The sequence below is a fragment of the Biomphalaria glabrata genome, chromosome 6 (genome assembly GCF_947242115.1).
Source record: "Biomphalaria glabrata chromosome 6, xgBioGlab47.1, whole genome shotgun sequence".
Classification (NCBI taxonomy): Eukaryota; Metazoa; Mollusca; class Gastropoda; family Planorbidae; genus Biomphalaria; species Biomphalaria glabrata.
This window is the reverse complement of record NC_074716.1, coordinates 13,712,097-13,733,639: the sequence shown is the minus strand read 5'-3', so window position 1 is coordinate 13,733,639 and position 21,543 is coordinate 13,712,097. Positions and strand designations below refer to the sequence as shown.

The 21,543-nt window shown below is 35.1% G+C and overlaps 1 protein-coding gene across 3 annotated transcripts in view; it reads right to left on the bottom strand.

Moving 5' to 3' along the window:
- Positions 1–4,842, bottom strand: part of LOC106052131 (baculoviral IAP repeat-containing protein 2-like) — a 44,053-nt gene extending 39,211 nt beyond the window's left edge. For 2 of the 3 annotated variants that reach the window (XM_056032573.1, XM_056032571.1), the window contains exon 1: positions 4,716–4,841. The gene's annotated coding sequence lies outside the window, so the exon portion shown is untranslated. Of the gene's footprint in view, positions 1–4,715 lie in introns of all 3 variants that reach the window. The other variant, XM_056032575.1, reaches the window with a different exon arrangement.
- Between the last annotated feature and the right edge of the window lie 16,701 nt (positions 4,843–21,543).

Genomic DNA, 21,543 nt, shown 5'->3' with positions numbered 1-21,543 from the left:
GCCACCTACTTAACAATGGCTGCCTGGTCGTCTGGCCTGCTCTAGACTGTCGTCTCGATGGTACCTGGTTCGAGTACTGTCCGCCACTATTCCCTCCGTCCTGTAGGAGGTTTGGGCTAGGATGTAATAATAATTTTAATTATGAAGCAACACCCGAAACGTAGTCTGTGGTTATTAGGTGAGATGGAAATTAATGTTTCGTCATCTAAGAAGTTAAACTTAAACCCTCTGAAGGGAGGTTTCAACTCAAAACCCGTCTTGGCTACGTTCATAAAATTTGGTGACTGGTTTGATTTAGTTTTTTATGAAAAGGGTTTTTAATATTAAAAACTCTGAAGGGGGGTTTTAAACTCAAGACCTCCCGATGCTACGCTCATGGAATTTGTTGCCTGTCGTTTGCTTTACTTTTTGTTTTATTGAGGAGGGGGGTTTTAACCTTAAACCCCCTTTGGTTGTGCTGGGGAAAGGGATGGATCAACATTAAAACCTCACATACAATAAAGAAAATTCAAGCAAAAACCAATCACAAAATAATCCCCCCCCTCTATGGGGTGGGGGAATTTAATTTCGGGGGAGGGTTGAGCCCCAAACCCCTCCTGGCTACGCCAATGCTGCAGACCCTAAGCAAAGTTAATTATAGGTGGCCCCAATTGAAATAGAAAAATAAAAAGAAAGCAAATATGAAATAACGCAATTAATTAAACATTCCTGCATCTACATATAGTAGTCTCGTTCTGAAGCCGTATGCAACAAAGCTGGTCTTTAAAGCGTTTCCATGGGGCACCTCTTTTAGCGCAACCACCTTTTAGTTCACCAAAACAGACATTTTTGGCATACGTTCATCCCCTAGCGTAATAATAATAATAATAAGAAGAATATACCACTTTTAAAACAATACATACTAAAATTAAGGTAGATTATATTATGAAAGGGAATTGTATATTTAATATTATTTTGGTAACATCGATACATAGAATTTTACCACTTTCCCATATAATGTTATAAAAATATATAAGCTATAACTTACTTATTTGTGTGTCTCCTTGTGTATTAGCCAGTGAACAGAAATTTTTTATCTTTGTTTAAAAGAAAAGAATACACATTGTATGTAAATATTCCGACGTGTTTTTTAAGCGGTTGTTGTTGTTTTTTTTCATTAGTGGTGCACCATATCCATAACCTATATGATAACATATTGATAAAGTCGTGCTAAAGATTCCTGGTTAATTATGGGAGGAAAATTCATATGCTAAACTGTCTGTCCACTTGCGCTGAAGACCAGGGTTCTTTGTTTTTTTGTTGTTGTTCTGTGTAACCCGATCATTCCATACATATATTTAGGGTGAACTAAAAGGTTGTATTTAATAATACAGGTCACAGAAAGAAAGATAATACGTTGACAACAGATGAACGAGCTTTTCAAACTCATTAAAAGAGAAGTATTGTATTATAAGCCTACTAAAGTCTGTATTTAACTCGTAAAATAAATCATAGTAAATTTAACACTAATATAAAATTTTGTGATACTGGGTAATACGATTTGTTAAAAAGTTTCGTTTTTTAATAGAGATACAATTAGGTACTTTTTGTCTATGTTTAAGATCCTCCGAATACGGGAGGGATATTAAACATACACTACGGTATCCGCCATGTTCAAAGGAACATATATGCCAAATTTTATCTAGGATTTGATTTTTGTTTGGGACATACATACATACATACGCCTTACTTTGTGCTTCTTTATATATTAGATACATAAATAAAAATAAATAAATAAATTTATTTATATAGGCCTATGCTACGACAAATTCGAAATCTAGACATTCTCCATTTCTTACTTTACCTTAGCATTCTATACAATTTCTAGAAATTCTATACAATACCAAAGCATTCTAAAGAATTACTAGTTCTACTTTATACTAAAGGTAAAGTAAAAATATCTTATCTAGAAAGAAATTTGTAAATAAAATATTAATTAATGAAAATGTAAAAACCAAATGAACATACATTCGTATGTCAACTTTCAAATAATCAAATAATGCTAGATTTAAAAACAAATCGTAATTTTTAAATTGTAATACACTTATTCACATTAGTGAAAATCATTTTTTAAAATTTAGTCAGTGTTGGTGCGTAGGTTTTTATTAGCACCAATTAGGGACAGAATTTTGGAACGTACATTCTTATGTTGCATCGCTTTTTAGCTGATGGAGTTTGTTGTTGTTGTTGTTGTTATTATGCTGATCTAACGTTTCTTTGAGCTTTGTCTGAGTACCCCTGTTGTTTCTATGCCATTAAGTATTAGACTCGTCCTTTTAATTTGTCGTTCTTACTTCTCTACAGGAAGTTATAGTGATGGGCTTGTGGGTTGAATCTACACTAGAGTCAGCAGTGGGCCAGTGTTGTACGTTTGTTGTGTAGAGGCCATATACGTACTAATGTATTTTGTTTTTGGTTTATGGGACCGCAAGGTGCAGAATGCTTATTTGACTATTAAGATAATATCTATAATATAATATTTGGACATTGTTAAATTCAATTATCGATTACGTAATCTTTTTTTTTTCGTTTTAATTTACTTCCATTTCATTGAACATTGTATTGTTTTGTTAACATCTAGTCAATTATTTATTTTAAGCACGAAGGTGCATATTGAATGTCATAGGCCCGTGTGAACGAGCTAAGGCTTAAACACAACCCTGACAGTTCTAACTAGTCTACAGAAAAAAATTAAGATGCAGAAACAGTTTGCATACTCAGCGGCAGTGGCGTCACTAGGGTGGGTGCCCCACGCCCCCCCCTTATTTTGTTTGTTTGATGTGCTGTAATACATATAGTTTATAATTACCTACGTTATTTGATTGTTCCACAACTGTAACAGTTTAAAATTTAGCTGTTTATTACAATTTATATACAGTTCATTGGGTTTGTGTAGTCATGTGAAACTTTGCACGCATCCTTAATCTTTGGAATCGAAGACATTGACATTAGGCCTAATATATAGTTCAATTTTGTTACAATGCAACCATATGTAAATTACACTGTTTTTTTTTATTTCAAACTTAAAAACATATCATTAACTTCAGTAAAGTTAATGTCTTTAACGATCTCATTTTTAATAAAATTCCCCTTTGTAAAAGTGACGTTTGTTCCTTTGGCTCAAAAAGTTTTAATTTTAATTGTAAAAATCCTTTTTCACATGAAATGCCAGATGGCAAGAAAGGCTTTGTTCAATGATTTAGAGTAATTTTTTAAGGTCTTAGTGGCATATGAATCATGCACTGTCAACTTTAATTTTCTTCAAGAATAACTTTTGTTACCTTTAGATCCTTTCTCAGTCATTAATATTTTTGTTAAATTAATATTTTGAAATTGAAGTTAAGAATTTTTCGGTTGAATTGCTCCAAATTTATCTGCTACATCCAGGCCAGATCGGCACAATGGTGCCCTTTCTGATCACTTGCCAATAGAAAATGGCGTGAAGCAGGACTGTGTACTTGCTCCTACTCTATTCGCTATCTTTTTTGGTGTAATGCTGGGTCAAATGAGGGAGCGATTGCACGAAGGCATCTACATCCGGTTTCTTTCTGACCGCAATGTGTTCAATCTTCGACGTCTGCTATCCCATACAAAAACAAAGGAGATGGTCATAACGGAGCTTCTCTATGTCGATGATTGCGCCCTGTTAGCTCACTATGAACATGACCTCCAGAATGTGGTAAACGAATTGGCATACGCTGCCGCCTCATTCTGTCTATCTATAGACCTCGGTAAAACACAAGTCATGTACCAGGAGTCACCCAATAAAACATACTTAGCCACAAGGATTACCGTAAACGGACAGCCCCTTTACGTTGTAGAACATACTCCCCTGGCAATCAAATCATTAAATAAGAACAATCTGGTATAAACTTTGTCACATGTAAATTATGAGTGAGTCTGGTGTGAATGTACACTTTGGTTTCTTATAGTTATAATGTTTTTTGTTTGATGTAATGCACAAATTGTAAGACAAATTTCCTTACGGATAATAAAGATTATTATTATTATTATTATTATAATAGTACGTGAACGACACCTAGATGTAATGAGCATTATATAAGATTAGCAATGATCTGAGATTGGGTGTCGGAGAAATAACGTGTACACACTTTTTACCAGACTGACAGACTCAGTTTATATAAGCTTTGTAAAAAAAAGTATTTGGCTGTATAATGTCTAAGTCATATATATATATATATATGATAATATGATGTATTTTATTAGATAAGATAAGAAGGTATGTAAGTTGAAGCTGAAGTTGAAATTAAATGTGTTGACCATATAACTATATTTGAAAGTGAAGCTAAAGAACCAGAGTCTTCTTCTTAAATCTAGACTAGTTTGTTAGAAAGAAAGCCCTATGAATAGGTTAAAAAAATCAACCAAAAAGGACAATAGTCATAATAGCTGCAAGAAGTTCTTGCTTCCCATTTCACCTCTTCCCCCCCCCCAAACGATTCCTATCACACGGATAACCTCTCACACCTATCCCCTACCCCATATGTCCTCATCAGAGATGGACTAGCATATAGCAGGAATGACGAGCTACACCAAAGCAATTATAAATTGAATTGCTAAGCACATGGTTCAGAATTCAAGTTTCTCTTTATACACATATAAAGTATTAATTAACAGCTTTAAATTTAACAAAATTAATACACTAGGGTACTCACATTTATCAGTACGACCTTGTTTACAAAAATTTACTTTTGATCATATCTTTCCTCATTAGACATTATAGTCTTCAGTTTAGGCCTACATAATCAATATGATATCACTGCTTTAGTTAGTAAGGCTGTTTTTATAGCCATTTGGATCCTCACACGTCATTAAGCTCGTGGTCGAAAATATTGAATTTCCTGTAACCAGCTAATACTACGTTGTATCATTAGTGTACAATTCCAAGTGAGTCAGCAGTATCTCTTTGAATAGCGTCTGTATTATACTGTTACAGATTGAGTTCTCTCCTTATAAAAAATGGCCTAAGATGTTCCCTTATTGACTTTATTGGTAGGCCTACTTTTATGCAAGATCTTGAAAGATCTTATCCACAATACAATTCCTTTAGTCTTATAGAATTTTCGTTATTCCCTATGAATCTATAATAAAAAAAACAAAAAAAAAAAACTTAAAAAATCACTAAAGAATTCCCCAATGGTGACGAAATTGACTCATTAATACTGTGTGCATTCTCAGAATTTCCCGCTATGAAGTCAGAGACAAATATAAATTTGTCTTAAATAGAACAGCATTCGTGGCCAAACATGGTTGTAATTGGGGTTAAAAGTGCAACAAAAAAAATGTAAAAGAGGAGAAGAAAAACGTAAAGATAAAGATTAAAAAAAAGAAACAATGAAATAACCTGCCAAGAAATGCAACAAAATGATTGATTTGTTTCCTCGCCAGTTTGGTTCAAAAGATATAACAACCTCATGATGATAACGGTAAACAGGTTTAGGCACAACTGCTGGAGACATGGGCGTAGCCGGGGAAGGGGGCTATGGATTCAAATTATTAATAATTCTTTTCTTGTACGTTTTCAAAAATATTTTCCAGCACTTCCTCGGTCTTTACTTATGAAATATTTGATTGATAGAAAAAAAAAAGCCATTAGACCCACTTAGTGTTACCAGACACCTTCACATCAATAGGAGGACTAAAAGGGAAAAAAAAGGACAGAAAACCCCAAATAAAATCCTCCGTGGGGGGGGGGGGAAGAGGAATTAGATGGCTTTAATTTTTATTGAAGATGGATTTGAGGTTCAATTGCCCTTGCCCAAGCAATTCCAAGGTTGCTTAGAGGCAGACACAGACTGGGTGTTAAAGTCAGTCCTGGCATATTCTTTACATATTTCAACGTGCAAAAAACGTCTATCATAATTTACTTGAGAACATTACCGCGTAAGCTTTTAAAGTTAAAATGATAATTACCAAGAAGTCTTTCAGAACATTGTAAGTTTTGTAACTATTTAAAATTCGCTATAGCCATTTGGATAATTATTATAAGACATACACACTTAGATCCTGCTTCCATATCACCATCATAGTGTTACCAGAAATCCGGTTGTATCACTGTTGTTCACTGCAATGATAAAACTGGCACAGAAAGAAAGTCGAAACTTCATAACTTCCGGATTAAATTCAAACATTCACAAAACATAGATCTAAAGATGTTAAGTTTCATTGTGTTGGTAAGTAATTTTAAGTCTAAATTTCTTTTTACGATTAGCATGGCAATTGCTCCATATGTATACGATAGTATTGGGCATCATCCAACGTTGAATGCCTACTGTTCTCATGTTTGTGTTTATTATTTGTATTCAGGGTGTTGCATAACGTCAGTGCTAGTAGCAATATAAAGAGATGTACATTCTCAGATAAAATAATTATAACCATTTGGATCCTCACACGACATTAAGCTCGTGATCGAAAATATTGAATTTCCTGTAACCAGCTAATACTACGTTGTATCATTAGTGTACAATTCCAAGTAAGTCAGCAGTATCTCTTTGAATAGCGTCTGTATTATACTGTTACAGATCGAGTTCTCTCCTTATAAGAAAAATGGCCTAAGATGTTCCCTTATTGACTTTATTGGTAGGCCTACTTTTATGCAATAGCTTGAAAGATCTTATCCACAATACACTCCTTTATTATAAGAAATACACACTTTGATCCTGCTTCCATATCACCATCATAGTGTTACATAGTCCGGTTTTATCACTGTTGTTCACTGCAATGATAAAATTAGCATAGCAAAATACTCGAAACTTCATAACTTATGGATTAAAATAAAACATTCACAAAACATAGATCGAAAGATGTTAAGTTTCATTGTGTTGGTAAGTCTAATTTCTTTTTAACGAGTAGCATGGCAATTGCTCGTAGTGTTTACGGTGGTATTGGGCATCATCCAACGTTGAATGTTTACTGTTCTCATGTTTGTGTTTATTATTTGGTATTCAGGGTGTTGCATAACGTCAGTGCTAGTAGCAATATAAAGAGATGTACATTCTCATATAAAATAACGACTAAGGTTTCGTGTTTTGGTGATGGTGGGCGCTTAAAGAATGAAGCCATAAAACAATACTGAAACACCAGGTTTTAAAGTTTATTGTGTATTTTTTTTTCTCTTTTTAAGGCGTACCATTCGCTGACACGAATTCGGGAGATGGAGGGCAAAACAGAGGTAACAAATTTGTTTCCGGTTTTGTTCCACGTAGCCTCCGGGTTTAAAAAAAAAATGAAAAGCAGATGGAACTAGAAAAGAATTATTTCTCTCCTAGTTCTGTTTTTTTTTTAAAGTTAATAGTTAAAGATGTGCCCAACTACAAGAACATTTTTGCTGAACACTTTCTTCTGTCTTAAACAAAAAAAAATTACTCAACATTCTATTGTATTTGACTGCAGTTCTGCTTTTGGGTTTATAGGTCTCTTGTAACCCGACACCATCACCAGAATATCAATCAGCCTCTTCATATTCTTTGTTTCCCCTTCTTACATTCGTAGTGTCCTATTTCCAAGCTACATTCATCAATTCGCTACATAAATTGTTATCTAGTGGTGTTCTACGGGACCTGGAGCTTATGGGGCTAAAGGGACACCTTCCCTACTTTGTGAAGGAATTCCTTAAGGACCGGAAATTTCAGGTTCGAGTGGGCGACCCTGCCTCATCGTGGAAACGGTCGTGAGAGGGGACGGCTAGGCCAAACGTAGCACAACTAGGCTCCAGCGGAAGTGCCTAAGAGGGTGCGAGAGCATCCTCATTGCACTGTGCGGGGATGAAAAAGAGCTCCCACAGCGATCTGTCAACGTCCAGGCGCCGTCCCTCAAGGGGCAGTTACATAAATGGCGTGTCCCGCACGGTTAGCCTGGTAAGTCAAAGGAATATGACGGGGGTCCCAGTGGTGCGGCCTTCAGCCGCGTCTCTAGTCCGCGAGTCTGGAGTGTCCGTGTCCATTGGAAGTGAACGCAAAATTAAACTCTAAGTTTAGCCCCGAGTCTACCCCCCCCCCAGTCAGACAGGATGGCGTGAAGAAGGAACACGCCTCCCACTTCAGGCCGTTGGAAGGGAGCTCTTTTTCGCTTTTGCTGGCGACGCACAACTCTACTAGACAATTTCAGATCCGATCCAAGTTAGACTATGGATCCATAATATATGGAGCAGCTAGGTAATCGTACCTAAAAATACTGGAGCCCATACAAAATGATGCTCTGCGGCTTAGTCTCGCGCATTTCGTACATCACCAATCCCAAGTCTCCACGTGGAGGATGGAGAACTCCCCATGGACATAAGAATGAAAAGGCTAGCAATGCAGTATATAGTCAAGCTAAAATCCAACCCCATGAACCCTGCTTTCAACTCCATACTTAACCCTACAGATGTAGAACTATACAATCGAAGGCCTAGCGTCATACAGCCGTTGGGCCTTAGAATAGGAGAATCAATTCAAAATTTAACCCCACCAATTAACCCAGTCTCCAAAATAGAAATCCCACAGAACCCTAGCTCCTTGGTTTATGAATAAGGAGAAAATTCCTCATATGCTCTGACTACAAATCAGCATTGCAAGCTTTGGGCGGATGAAGACTGACATTCCATTGGTACATAAACAACAAACATCTGACCATAGGGATGCCGCCCAGTGGCGTAGAAAGGTAGCCGTTGGCCCGAGTTCAATAATATCTAGGTGGCCCCCTCCCTCCCCCTCAAAAAGACTAATTTAGTGTGTGACAAAAAAACTCGAGTAATCTGAATGTATTTAGAAAACGACATTCCAGTGCAAGTATTGCTCCTATTTATAAGTAATAATGTCATTAAGTTTATTCAATTAGGACTCCATCGAGCAACAGTGTCTTAAATTGCTTTTTTTTTCAACTTCTGAACAGAATTAAACTACTCGAAGCGTTATAAATGAACAAACAAATGTTTTATGTGTAGCCTACTTTTTCCTATTATACACATTTACTTAATGGAAACCCGGCAGTTTTTGGTCAGAGAAAGAAAAACAACAACAACACACAAACACACAAAGTGAAGCCAACATGCTATATGTCATTGAAATTCTTCAATCATTTTTAATCAATCGCAACTTCGAGAATAACAGCTCAGCTGAACAATCTGTGACAAAGCCAGAAATAACATGCATGCTGTGACAATGGAAAGCTTGACGATAAAATGTAGTTGTCTATGATTAATTGAATAACAAAATCTAGTACTGAACACAGAGTCTATATGTGTTTATGGAAGGCTTTTTTTTTAAGGATTGCATCTCTAAATAATATTCAATGGCAATATCATCTGTGTCAGATGCGACAAGACGCATGTGTGCGTCATCGTTTGCACTTAAATGAAACGACTTAAATGAACGACTTAAAATATTGACAATTGATATGCCCATGAAATCGGTCAAGTAATTGAGAAACAATGACATCGATAGTTAGTTAAAATACGTTGATTTTGAAAGTAGTCTCTGGGTCTTAAATTTTCTCTTTACAAGTTTACAGTAGTCAAATTGGACCTTAATTTTCCTCATTCGTGTCAAACAAAAAACTGGATCAACACCCCAAGATGTTCACACTCTCTAAAGTCATTTCTCAAATCATGTAGCCTACTTCAGTCTAAATCTTCTCCAATATTGTAGCCTACTTCAGTCTAAATCTTCTCCAATGTTGTAGCCTACTTCAGTCTAAATCTTCTCCAATGTTGTAGCCTACTTCAGTCTAGATCTTCTCTAATGCTGTAGCCTACTTCAGTCTAGATCTTCTCCAATGTTATAGCCTACTTCAGTCTAGATCTTCTCCAATATTATAGCCTACTTCAGTCTAGATCTTCTCCAATGTTGTAGCCTACTCCAATCTAGATCTTCTCTAATGCTGTAGCCTACTTCAGTCTAGATCTTCTCCAATGTTATAGCCTACTTCAGTCTAGATCTTCTCCAATGTTATAGCCTACTTCAGTCTAGATCTTCTCCAATGTTGTAGCCTACTCCAATCTAGATCTTCTCTAATGCTGTAGCCTACTTCAGTCTAGATCTTCTCCAATGTTGTAGCCTACTTCAGTCTAGATCTTCTCCAATGTTGTAGCCTAATTCAGTCTAGATCTTCTCCAATGTTGTAGCCTACTTCAGTCTAGATCTTCTCCAATGTTGTAGCCTACTTCAGTCTAGATCTTCTCCAATGTTATAGCCTACTTCAGTCTAGATCTTCTCCAATGTTATAGCCTACTTCAGTCTAGATCTTCTCCAATGTTGTAGCTTAATTCAGTCTAGGTCTTCTCCAATTGTTATAGCCTACTTCAGTCTAGATCTTCTCCAATGTTGTAGCCTAATTCAGTCTAGATCTTCTCCAATGTTGTAGCCTACTTCAGTCTAGATCTTCTCCAATGTTATAGCCTACTTCAGTCTAGATCTTCTCCAATGTTATAGCCTACTTCAGTCTAGACCTTCTCCTATGTTGTAGCTTAATTCAGTCTAGATCTTCTCCAATGTTATAGCCTTCTTCAGTCTAGATCTTCTCCAATGTTATAGCCTACTTCAGTCTAGATCTTCTCCAATGTTGTAGCCTAATTCAGTCTAGATCTTCTCCAATGTTGTAGCCTACTTCAGTCTAGATCTTCTCCAGATGATTCACAGCTTTGCGTAGATCTTGATGCTCACGTTGCAACATTTGTTAAACAACATTGATTGCGCTCATAATTTTGTACAGAACAATAGTATCAAAAGTTTCTAATTTTCCTTTAAGTGCTGCAGCCTCCGGGCTTTCTTTTTTTTTCTTTGAGAAATAGAAATTAGTTTGTGTAATCCACTTTGGTACATCAAAATATCTGTATCTCATTGCAGTTAGAGCATTATTCCTTGATGACCACCTTTAAAGGAACAATTATTTAACAGTCCTATAAACTACGCTCTCTGTTGGATTCAAGAAGCGCCCATCTTGATATGCTGTGAGTAAAAACATATGCACATTTTATGCAAAGTCATAGAAATCTGCAACTTCTTGAACACGGCTGACGGAATTATTTAAGACCAAGTATAAGTTGTGGTTAGCACGGTAAACATAGTGCTCTGTCGGCTGCTTTTGATGAAGCAATACCTCATGGCCTTTTTACTTTCCTGTCATATTGAAATGACCATCATAGCCTGGGCATCGCAGTTTGGCATATCTCGTTTTGAATCTGTGGAGCTTTGCTTTTCTGTAAAATATCTCAATATTCATATCAATTTTAAATGAAACTTTTTATATTAATATGATGTTGTTGAACTCTGATCGAAGTTTCAAACAATAAACAATGGTCAATCTCTAACGATCCCTTTCAGAAAATAAGAAAGAAACAGATTGAGCTTTGCGAAAGTTGAAATAATTTGCAACTGAGTCAAAATTTTGTATTCGTGTCAATCAGGTCAAATTTCCTTTGTTCGAGATATCTAACCCAATAGCTAATTAACTAATTGGTTTTTTTTTATTATTATTATTATTGATTCTTGTGTGGTCAGAAAAAAAAGAAATAATTCTGCAAAATTTCAGCTTGATACGAGAATGGATGAGTGAGAAATAACGTGTACAGACTTTTGATCAGACAGAATGAGTTGATAGAAGCTTTGTAAAAATGGTGCCAGCTAGCAACAATTTAATTGACACCACCAACGCACGATTAGGGCTAGCCACCTATTACAATAAACCTGATAAAATTAAGTAGATATTTACATCAAAGCAGCCGAGACTGCTGGTATACAAACTGTAGTACAGTTTAACGCTTTGAAGTTAACGTTTGGTATAAGGGTATTTTGGGAAGGCTTGTGACAAGTCAAAAACTCGCTGTCAGAGTCACTCAAATTTATCACAGCATTAATTATTATTTTTCATTATTTATTTATTTTATTTTAATTATTTCCCCGTCCTACCCCCAAATTCTCCACCCGCGCAACCTTTTCCTCTCCAGGCTAGACTTAGTTGACCACATTGGAGATAGCTAGGCCACGTCTTTCGATTTATCTTCCCTTGACCGGGGCAAAGATACGCACAGACTCTTTGATCTTATCGGCAGGATGTCTGACAGCCGCAGTGGACACCACCTTGTGTGGAATGCAAGTCAATCCCCCCCCCCTTTTCTCCTATGTCTCTCTTTGATCTAAGAGATTACTCGGGTCAACACACCGCGTGATACTCCAAGGTGCGACTCTTGTCGGACTTCACCCACGTGTAAGATAATTCTAAGCCTAGGATATTTCCTGTTTCCGCCCGCCTTCTCCAGGCCTATATAAAGTAGATATTATGATTTTTTCTTTTTGCTGGACGTCTGGTTATCATACATTATATATTATATATAATTTTATTATCTAAATGTTTTTAAATTTATGTATACTATTTACTAATACAAACTCATATTTAAATTCCGATATCAAAATCACTATGTAAATATTAAGCTAAATGACAGTAAATGCGCAGGTCAAATAAATAACATCTATAGTGTTCCACAATTGTGACTATCTTTAAAAAGGTAAAAACAGGATAAACACCTCCTAATTTAAAAAAAAATTGAATTCCTGGTAGATAGCTATGAAATGAAGTTTTTTCTCATCCATTTATAAACCGAAAAATATGTGTATCATGCAGGTGATGTGTCATTATCATTTTTAAAAAGCCTTAAGCCATGACCTATGCGGTTCTCCTGGTACGTGAAAAATAATGGACAATTCCACACCTGTCAACTTTAACCTGGAGCCAAAATTAATTTTCTGCTGTGAAAGGAAAACCCTTATATTGGAAATGTAGATAAATGGACCATTCGCAGTACCGTTACAGTAGTTTAGCAGAACATTTCAAAATAAAGTACATTTTAACTAATTTCGACGAGCTGTTCCGCAAACATGCCTGCTCCGCAATAGTGACTTTACTATATACTATTATAAGTCTATGATGCAATCCAAAGACTAGCAACAGACCTATATAAATTGCTTAAAAGTTGAAGATTTTCTAGGTACTTTCTTTTTTTTTTCTAGGTATTGCCATTACTGAACTATAAAAAATAAAAAATTTTTGCGCCAAAGTGTGTATAAGCCTAAGGTCTAGACCAGTGGTTCCCACACTTTTTTGTCTCGTAGACCCCTTGCCATGTTGTTTGGTTTTCGGTAGACCCCTGCTCAACTTGCTTAACTTGCACATTTTTGCTAATTCATTAAAATCTTTTAAAACAAATTTCTAACTGTGATGAGTTGAAGAGTTAAAAATTAAGTTAAAACTACACAACTACGGATATTATGTTTCATATACGAATTTGTCGTTCTATGAAGTAGTCTTTCCAACATTAAATATTAATTAATTAGTATGTCTAATTTGTTATCATTGCAAAAGGTTTCGCAAAGAGCATTTTCTCGTTTATTTCTTGATCTTTCACGTGTGGGTCAAATATTGAATCTGCGGAACTGTTTTCATTAACAGGAGAAGGGTCGAAGGCAAGTAACAGGAGCCTAAACCAGTAAGCTTCGAGCAGGAGGGGCTCATTAACCTTGGCTTGCTACCCATCTAACAGAGGGAAAATTGAATTCAAACCTCTGCTGCCTTGCTACTATACCCAAACATGGGGAAGGTCTTGTCGGTCAACCCTAAGGAAATATAAGGAGAGGATGACTATTAGCGCCATGTATTCCTGGGCAGTCCCCTCTTTCTCTTTCCTTGGGGGTTCAAGGGCTTGCCTTGTTATGTTGGATGCAGGCTTGCGAAGGGTGTGATCTATCCAAATCCAGCGTCTCTGAAGGATATCTACTTCAATGGACTGCTGTTTTGTTCTTTGCCACAGTCCCTCATTCGAGATTTTGTCTGGCCAGTGGATCATAAAGAATCTCCTCAGGCAGGTATTGATGAATAGCTGGATTTTATTCATGGTGATGATGATGGTTCTGCAGGTCTCCGCGATTTGGAAGCAGATGCCAAGCAGATGGGCAAGACGTGGGGACAGTTGGAGAGATTCGCCCAGAACCTAGATGCCCGGAGGAAGCTGGTTGGTGACCTATGCCTGGAAGAGACCACGGGCATAGATGAGATGAGATGGTGACCATTAGACAGTTTGTAGCACACAGGGCTACACCTTGTCAGGCCAAACTGTATTTATGTCTTTTGCAAAGATTTACATAAGAAGCTTTTAATTTTATAACTCATGCCACCGAAGCGACCTTGAACTGTATTGTTGCTTAAAAAATTATTTTGATAATATCAGATGTAGGTTTGTGTACAACGGCTGGTAAAATCAATGTTTGACCTTTGCTGTTTTCCGTATTTTGCTATAAGTAAAGAAATCTTGTAAGTCGCTCACAAACCATCATCTTCTCTATATGATGTCGAACAGAGAATTTGTGGGTCTATTTTGAACTTTGAGTGTTCGAAAGTTTTTCAAATCTTAATTTTTGTCAGGGTGGCATTGTCTCAGATGATCCTCCAGCGTGACTGGTTTCATATCGTCATAAAAAAGTCACTTAGGCAACTGTATGTTTAACAAGGAAGGAACGAATCCCAATTTTAAATAATTAATGCTGTACTGTCTACATTTCTTATTTTTTTTCTAAATATTAGTTATATGTAGACAAAATTAAGATATTTAAATAAGTATTGAAGTTGATTACACCATTTTTTTTCGTTTGAATAGCAGGATAAATATTTAAAGGATTAACAAAGGTACAAATCATATATTAGTGTATGAAATAATTACATTAATGGAATATGAAAATTAAGTAACTCAACCTGCTTAAATTAAATCTATTATCGTAGACCCCCAATTTATTTTTTCGCTTTCGTAGACCCCTTGGAGGTCTATATAGACCACTTTGGGAATCACTGGTCTAGACTCTAGTCTAAAAATCTAGACCCTATACTGCTTATGGATCTAGATCTAATATAAAGTCTAGAATAGAAGATCTATCTAGATCTAGAACTTAGTAAGAAGTCATAATTTATAATATATTACACAGACTGTGACAGATGTTAGTTTATGATTATCTACTTCAAAAAAGTTTGAAAAAAGATAATTATTGATCTCTACTTAGACTACTACTCGGACCACAGTAAAGTAGATTCTAGATATAGGAATATAGGTCTACATACATCTATTCTATATAAATCTAGATCTAGTAGTGTAGATCGATATATATATATATATATATATATATATATATATATATATATATAATAATAATAATATAATATATATTATATATAATTTGAAATTGATATCTGGATATTTAATTTAGATCTAGATCTATCATCTACGTCTACTAAGCTAAACTCTAGACTCTAGCTAGGTCTAGATCTAGTTACGTGTTTAACTAGAATTAGATCTAGATATATACAACGTAACAACTGTTATACTAAATCACTAATTAATAAATATTTTTTTTTACTAGTCTAGTCTATGAATATAAAAATTGCCTTTGAAGTGAAGATTATAAATAGATCTAATCAAATATAATGCAAACAACTCACAACTGTTACTGTGTATCAGATTCAGAATGATTTTAAACATTTTAATTGTCGCAGCATTTAATATAAATATTTTTGACAGTTCAAATTAATGTGAATTAATAAATAACTTCAATTTTAAAGTTAATAAAGCATGTGTGTAGTAGTAGACAGCAATGAAAAAGCAGACACATTGACCAAAGATGGGAGGATGACTAAACAATAGAAACCCCTCTAGTACTAGTAGACTCTAGTACTCTAGTCACAGTCTAGTGAAATTAAAAAAAAAAGTGAGAGAGTAGATCTAGAATAAACAAGTACAAGAAATGGGCCAGCTCTGAAACTCTGATCCAAATTTCAAGAAAAATAATGGTCATGGAGATTACAATCTGCCCAATATGACCAACATAATATTTCACCACTGTCACCAGAGAATGCAGACTGTGTCCTTTGAAACTGCATACTTTATGGAGAGGCTCAAACTAGACACACAGCAGGGTTTTTGTCCAGAGCTTTTGCAAGTGGATTTGAGCCTCTCAAGCTCTCACTCAATTGGAGTTTGATGATGATGAAACAAGAAACAGGCCCCAAAACCATCTCTACAAAAATCTATCTCATATGAAGAGTTTTTAGATCAGGAAAACAGTGCAGTTCATCTCAGATATAGGACTGTTTTCAGAATCCTCAATTGAAAATGAAGACGAGAAAGAAGAATGCAATATACCTATTGCAGTATCATTGATATCCTCAATTATCCTATTTAAAAAAGGAGAAAAATCTGACCCAGGGAACTACAGACCAGTATCACTTACCAGCATCACATGTAAAATCCTAGAACACATAATATGTAGCAACATCATAAACCACTTAGACAAACATAATGTCCTCACACCATACCAACATGGCTTTAGGAAATATAGATCATGTGAAACACAACTAATAGGACTAATTGATGATTTTTCAAAAGGTTTAGATAATAGTGAACAAATAGATGCTATCTTACTAGATTTTTCTAAGGCTTTTGACAAAGTTCACCACCATAGTTTGCTTAAAAAATTAAAATATTTCGGCATTAATGGTCCACTGCATCAGTGGATTAAAGACTTTCTGATAGGGAGAGAACAAACTGTACTAATAAATGGCTCTAAATCAACACCGATAACAGTAAACTCAGGTGTACCTCAAGGTACAGTCTTGGGTCCACTACTATTTTTAATTTACATAAATGATTTACCAAATTGCATTAGTTCAGGAACAAAAGTCAGATTATTTGCAGACGATTGCATAATATATAGAACAATAAAAACAACACAAGACACAGATATTTTACAAAGAGAATTAGATGAATTACAGAAATGGGAATCAAATTGGAGCATGTCTTTCCACCCAGAAAAATGTCAGTTGTTAAGAGTAACAAAAAAACTAAAACAAATTAATTCCACTTATCTTATTCATAGCAAACCAGTATCACAGACTAAAAACGCAAAATACCTAGGTGTTATAATAGATGAAAAACTATCATGGAATCCACATATTGATGAAACTGCAAAAAAATCAAACAAAGCATTAGGATTTATTAAAAGAAATTTCTATAAATCAAATAAGAACATAAAACTAAAATGTTACTTAACCTTGGTTAGGCCAATAATAGAATATGCATCCTCCGTTTGGGACCCCTCAACTCAAGAAAACATTAAGAAACTGGAACAGACACAAAATAGAGCAGTGAGATTCATAACAAACGAATATTCACATTTGACTAGAGTAACACCTTTAGTAAAATCACTAAATTTAGAAAGCCTTCAGGACAGAAGGCTCAAAAGTAAAGTAGCAATCATACATAAAACACTGAACCATAATCTTCAAATACAAAAACAAAATTTAATAAAATACTCTGAAAGACACAAAGATAAAGGCACATTCCTCGTCCCATATGCTAGGACAAATTTGTACAAATACTCCTTCTTCCCTAGTGCTATTAGAGCATGGAATGGGTTGCCTGAGCTAGCCAGGAAAACCAGTGACTTGGCAGAATTTAAGTCATTGGTTAATATGCATGACTAAATGCATGACGCGTAGGACGTATCATCTTCTTTTTTGAAGTAACGTCTGTATTATATAAGATAAGATAATTGAGAATGAAGACGAGAAAGAAGAATGCATTACCTATTGCAGTATCATTGATACTATTTCTTTTTGGTGAGATTTACACATCTGGTGTAATTAAAAAGGTTCCTGGTCATTTTATCTAACATTTTGTAAAAATCATGAATTAAGCAATATTTAATATATTCATTTTTATTTATATGACCAAATGTGTAATGCATTAGATAAGAATAAAATTAAATGCCATTTAAAACGATAAAAATGTAACATGTATAAATATAGAGGTCATGTAAAAAAAAGTGTTTTTTTGTGTTTATCTACTACAATTAGATAGAGTGAGGTGGGAAAATTTAGATCAGATCGATGCCTAGCCTAATGGCAGAGAGAGAGAGTCACACTCTACATGCAAGATTATTTCCAATAAACACTCAATCAATTATAAAGGCTATGGAAATCTAATCATAACTGAAACATAGTATAAACTGGTATTTATGTCCACATAAGTATACCACTGTTGATATCTAAAGTGAATATCAAAAATACAAGTAGAAACGAAATATTGATAGAAATATGAAATAAATACAGATACTAATGTTTAAAGGGAATTAAAGCAAAACTTATATGGCCGACAAGATCTCCTGAGGATGGGTGAAGTCAGACTTTATTAGAAAAAATAAAACCTTATTTCAAGGCTAAAAATGACAATCCCATTTTCAAGAAAGAGCAATTGAAAAATAAAATAAAGTGAAAGATAGTCGTCAGGAGTTATCAGCAGCATAATCTTTCGTGTTCTCATCTCTTTAATGATTTCCACTACTTCCTCCACACCTTGGCCTTTGATGATAAGTTATCAGTGGCATGGTCATAAGTATTCTAATCGTTCTCATCTTTCAAAAGATTTCCACTACTTTCACCACACCTTGGCCTTTGAAGCGCTATAGCTAAGTACCGCCTGGTTGTGCGGTTTGTGTGCTGGACTGTCGTTCGGATTTATCGATGGTTCAAATCCTGCCCGCTCCCATCCCCCGTTGTCCTGCGGGAGGTTTGGACTAGGAAGTAAACTATCTTCAACTCTGAAGGAACAACCGAAACATGTAAAACATTTTACAAACAAACAAACACTTAGATTTTCAATATAAGATTTCTCATCAAGAATGTAAAGTGGAATTGGAAACACTATAAACGCATTAATAACATGTCAAAAATAACAAAACGCATTCTACATAATCATATTTATACATTAGATGAAGTAAGGAGTAAGGGCTTAAAATCAAAGCCTTAACAGCACAATGAAACAAAGAATTTATAAGAAAAAATATTTAATAGGGGATGAAATGACCGGTCACCATTAAAAAGCACTTCTATTTATAATTAGAAATACATTAATATCATTTTATAACCCATGTTATTGAAGTTAAATATTTTCAATATGAATCACCCCATGAAAGTGGATCTCGAACAAAATAATGAATAATGTTTAGAAAATAAAATATATAGCGCTTTATTTTTAGGTGTTGGGGATGTGGAGGTTGAGTGGTAAAATGCTTGGTTTCCATCTGAGAGGTCCCTGTATTGAATATTGGTAAAGAATGTTTTGTTTTTTTTCTTCTTCGTTCTCAGTTTGTTTTTTTTATTTCAGGCTTTTCAGGACGCCTCCGAGTGCACCCAGCTCTAATGGTACTGGTACATTGTGCTTTAGTTGGGGAAAGTAAAGGTGTTTATCTTTGTGCTAGTGACATGAATCCCTGCTTGTTAACTGTTGGGCAAAAGAAACAGAAGACCTTTACATCATCTATCATCTGCCCCATAGATCTCACAAGGTCTGGTATTACTTCAGTAGTTAAAGAAGGAATTGATAAACCCAGTGGTGTCATTTGTAACGAAGTTCTATAAATATATATATAAGCCATATCTCTAATCAAGATAACTTAGAACATTATTTTAATAGCAAGCTTCTGAGATTTTAGAGATTAGGCTAAGTACCGGTACCGTATTTCTAGGGTAGTGATTTTAAAAAATGTTTTCTTTTGCAAACCTCTTGAAACAACTACATAAGTGAAGTATTTAAGAGAAAGTTTATTCATTTTTGGAAAAGTATAAATGTGGTGTATACACCAATGGTGCTTCAGATAGCTAGAATGTTGATCTGGCTTTCAACTTCTGGTTCAGAATGAGCCATAAAAGTCATCAGAACTCGCTGAATGATTCATTGATGAAAATTAGAAACACAACCCACAGCTACAAGAATTAGGAATTAGAAGGGAAATAAACATTTTCATTGCAAGGATCAAATGCAACATACCTTCATTTGCTTCAGCAAACAAAATTGGACAAAAATATTTATTTGTTGATGTCCTTATCTACTCTCTAGAGAAAAATGACATTAGTCCTGCAAACGGATAAAATGATACCGTAATGGGCAAATACTTGCAGGCAAAATTTCATCATACTTTCCAAATATGCATGACATCCCATTTCCAGAAGTCCATTCTAAGAGAAACTTTAAGATGTTTCAGAGAAATCATGTTTCATAGGGTTTCTTGAATTCATTAATAGCGACGAAGAAAAAAATTTTATTTCTCTTCAATGACAGTTACCGAATTCTGAATCTTGTCTAAATCCGTGGTCCTCCAAGAATGTGCAATGCCAAGTTATACGATGTCCCTGTTTACATTTTCCTCATATCGGTTCCATATCAGTCACAACCTAATTAATTGTTTAAGTGCCTGTACGGCAAAAGATTTCTTTATTTGTGACCTGATCTAGAGATGCCTACAAGTAGGCACCTTGCGTATTTTGTACTCAATTGGACACGAAAAAATGTGCATAAGGTTTATAATCAAAGAATACCTATAAGTTTTCCCTGCAAAAGCCAAAAAAAAATAAAAATTTGATACTATATCTCTACCGCAAGATATACCATTTTTTTAAGCGCTGACGTGTGAAGATTTAAAATAATTACTAGATCTATATCTTGCTGATGCAAATAAAGTGGAGTTCCTTTCAATGTGTCAGTTTATTTCATGACTCTGGTCTTCAAACTGATTGGGTATTTATTGATTGTTTAGTTCTAATTCATTAGACTTTTACAGTAATTACAGTGCTAACCATACCATCCCATAGTCCTGATTTAAAACCTTGCCACAGTTCCATTTGACTTGAAAATGTTTCTTATTACTCTTGCTGCCAGTCTGCTACGACATCCAGCCACACTTCTGGCAGTATCAATAGTCTCTCCCACTGATTTTTCACAAAGAATAGAAACATCCTCCATGAATGCATGATGTCTGCAATTTCTTTGAACATGTCTTTGCCAGTGGTGGTCCCATGCACGCACCTCTATATAGCAGCTTTCATTTCTGTGATTTTAAAATTGCTTTATGTGCCTTGAATACATAGCAAAGCAGTATCAGATATGCCAGTGGCAATTGAAAACATTTAGAACTCTTGCTTAGTTTTGAATTGAGATTTCTAATTGTCATGAAAAAGTTTGACAGCTTTTACTGCACTCTTATTTTCATGACACATTTCTTCTATCATTAATAATTACCCCCCTTTTACGCATTCACCGCCGTTTAAAAAAAAAAGGCTTCATTTCACTACATACTTAAAATATGAGCAACTCTAGCAAGCTCTTAGCACCTCCTCATTTTCTTTTCCCTTCTTGCTATTCTCGTCAATCCTCTAGTCTCTAGGCGTTATATCTTTTCTTTGCGGCTCAAACTAAGAATGCTGCCATATTTATTTGTTTCTGATTTCATAATGCTGTTTAGTGATACATTCTATAGAAACAGCTCTCCACAAATCAAGCATATTGGCTTATTTTCATGCCCCACAAAAAGTAAAAATCAGTCCACTTTTCCAAATAGTTTCAACATTCAGTCTACTTTTTGTTTCTTTGAATCTCCCATTTCATTAACGCACATTTGATACCAAAAGAAGATA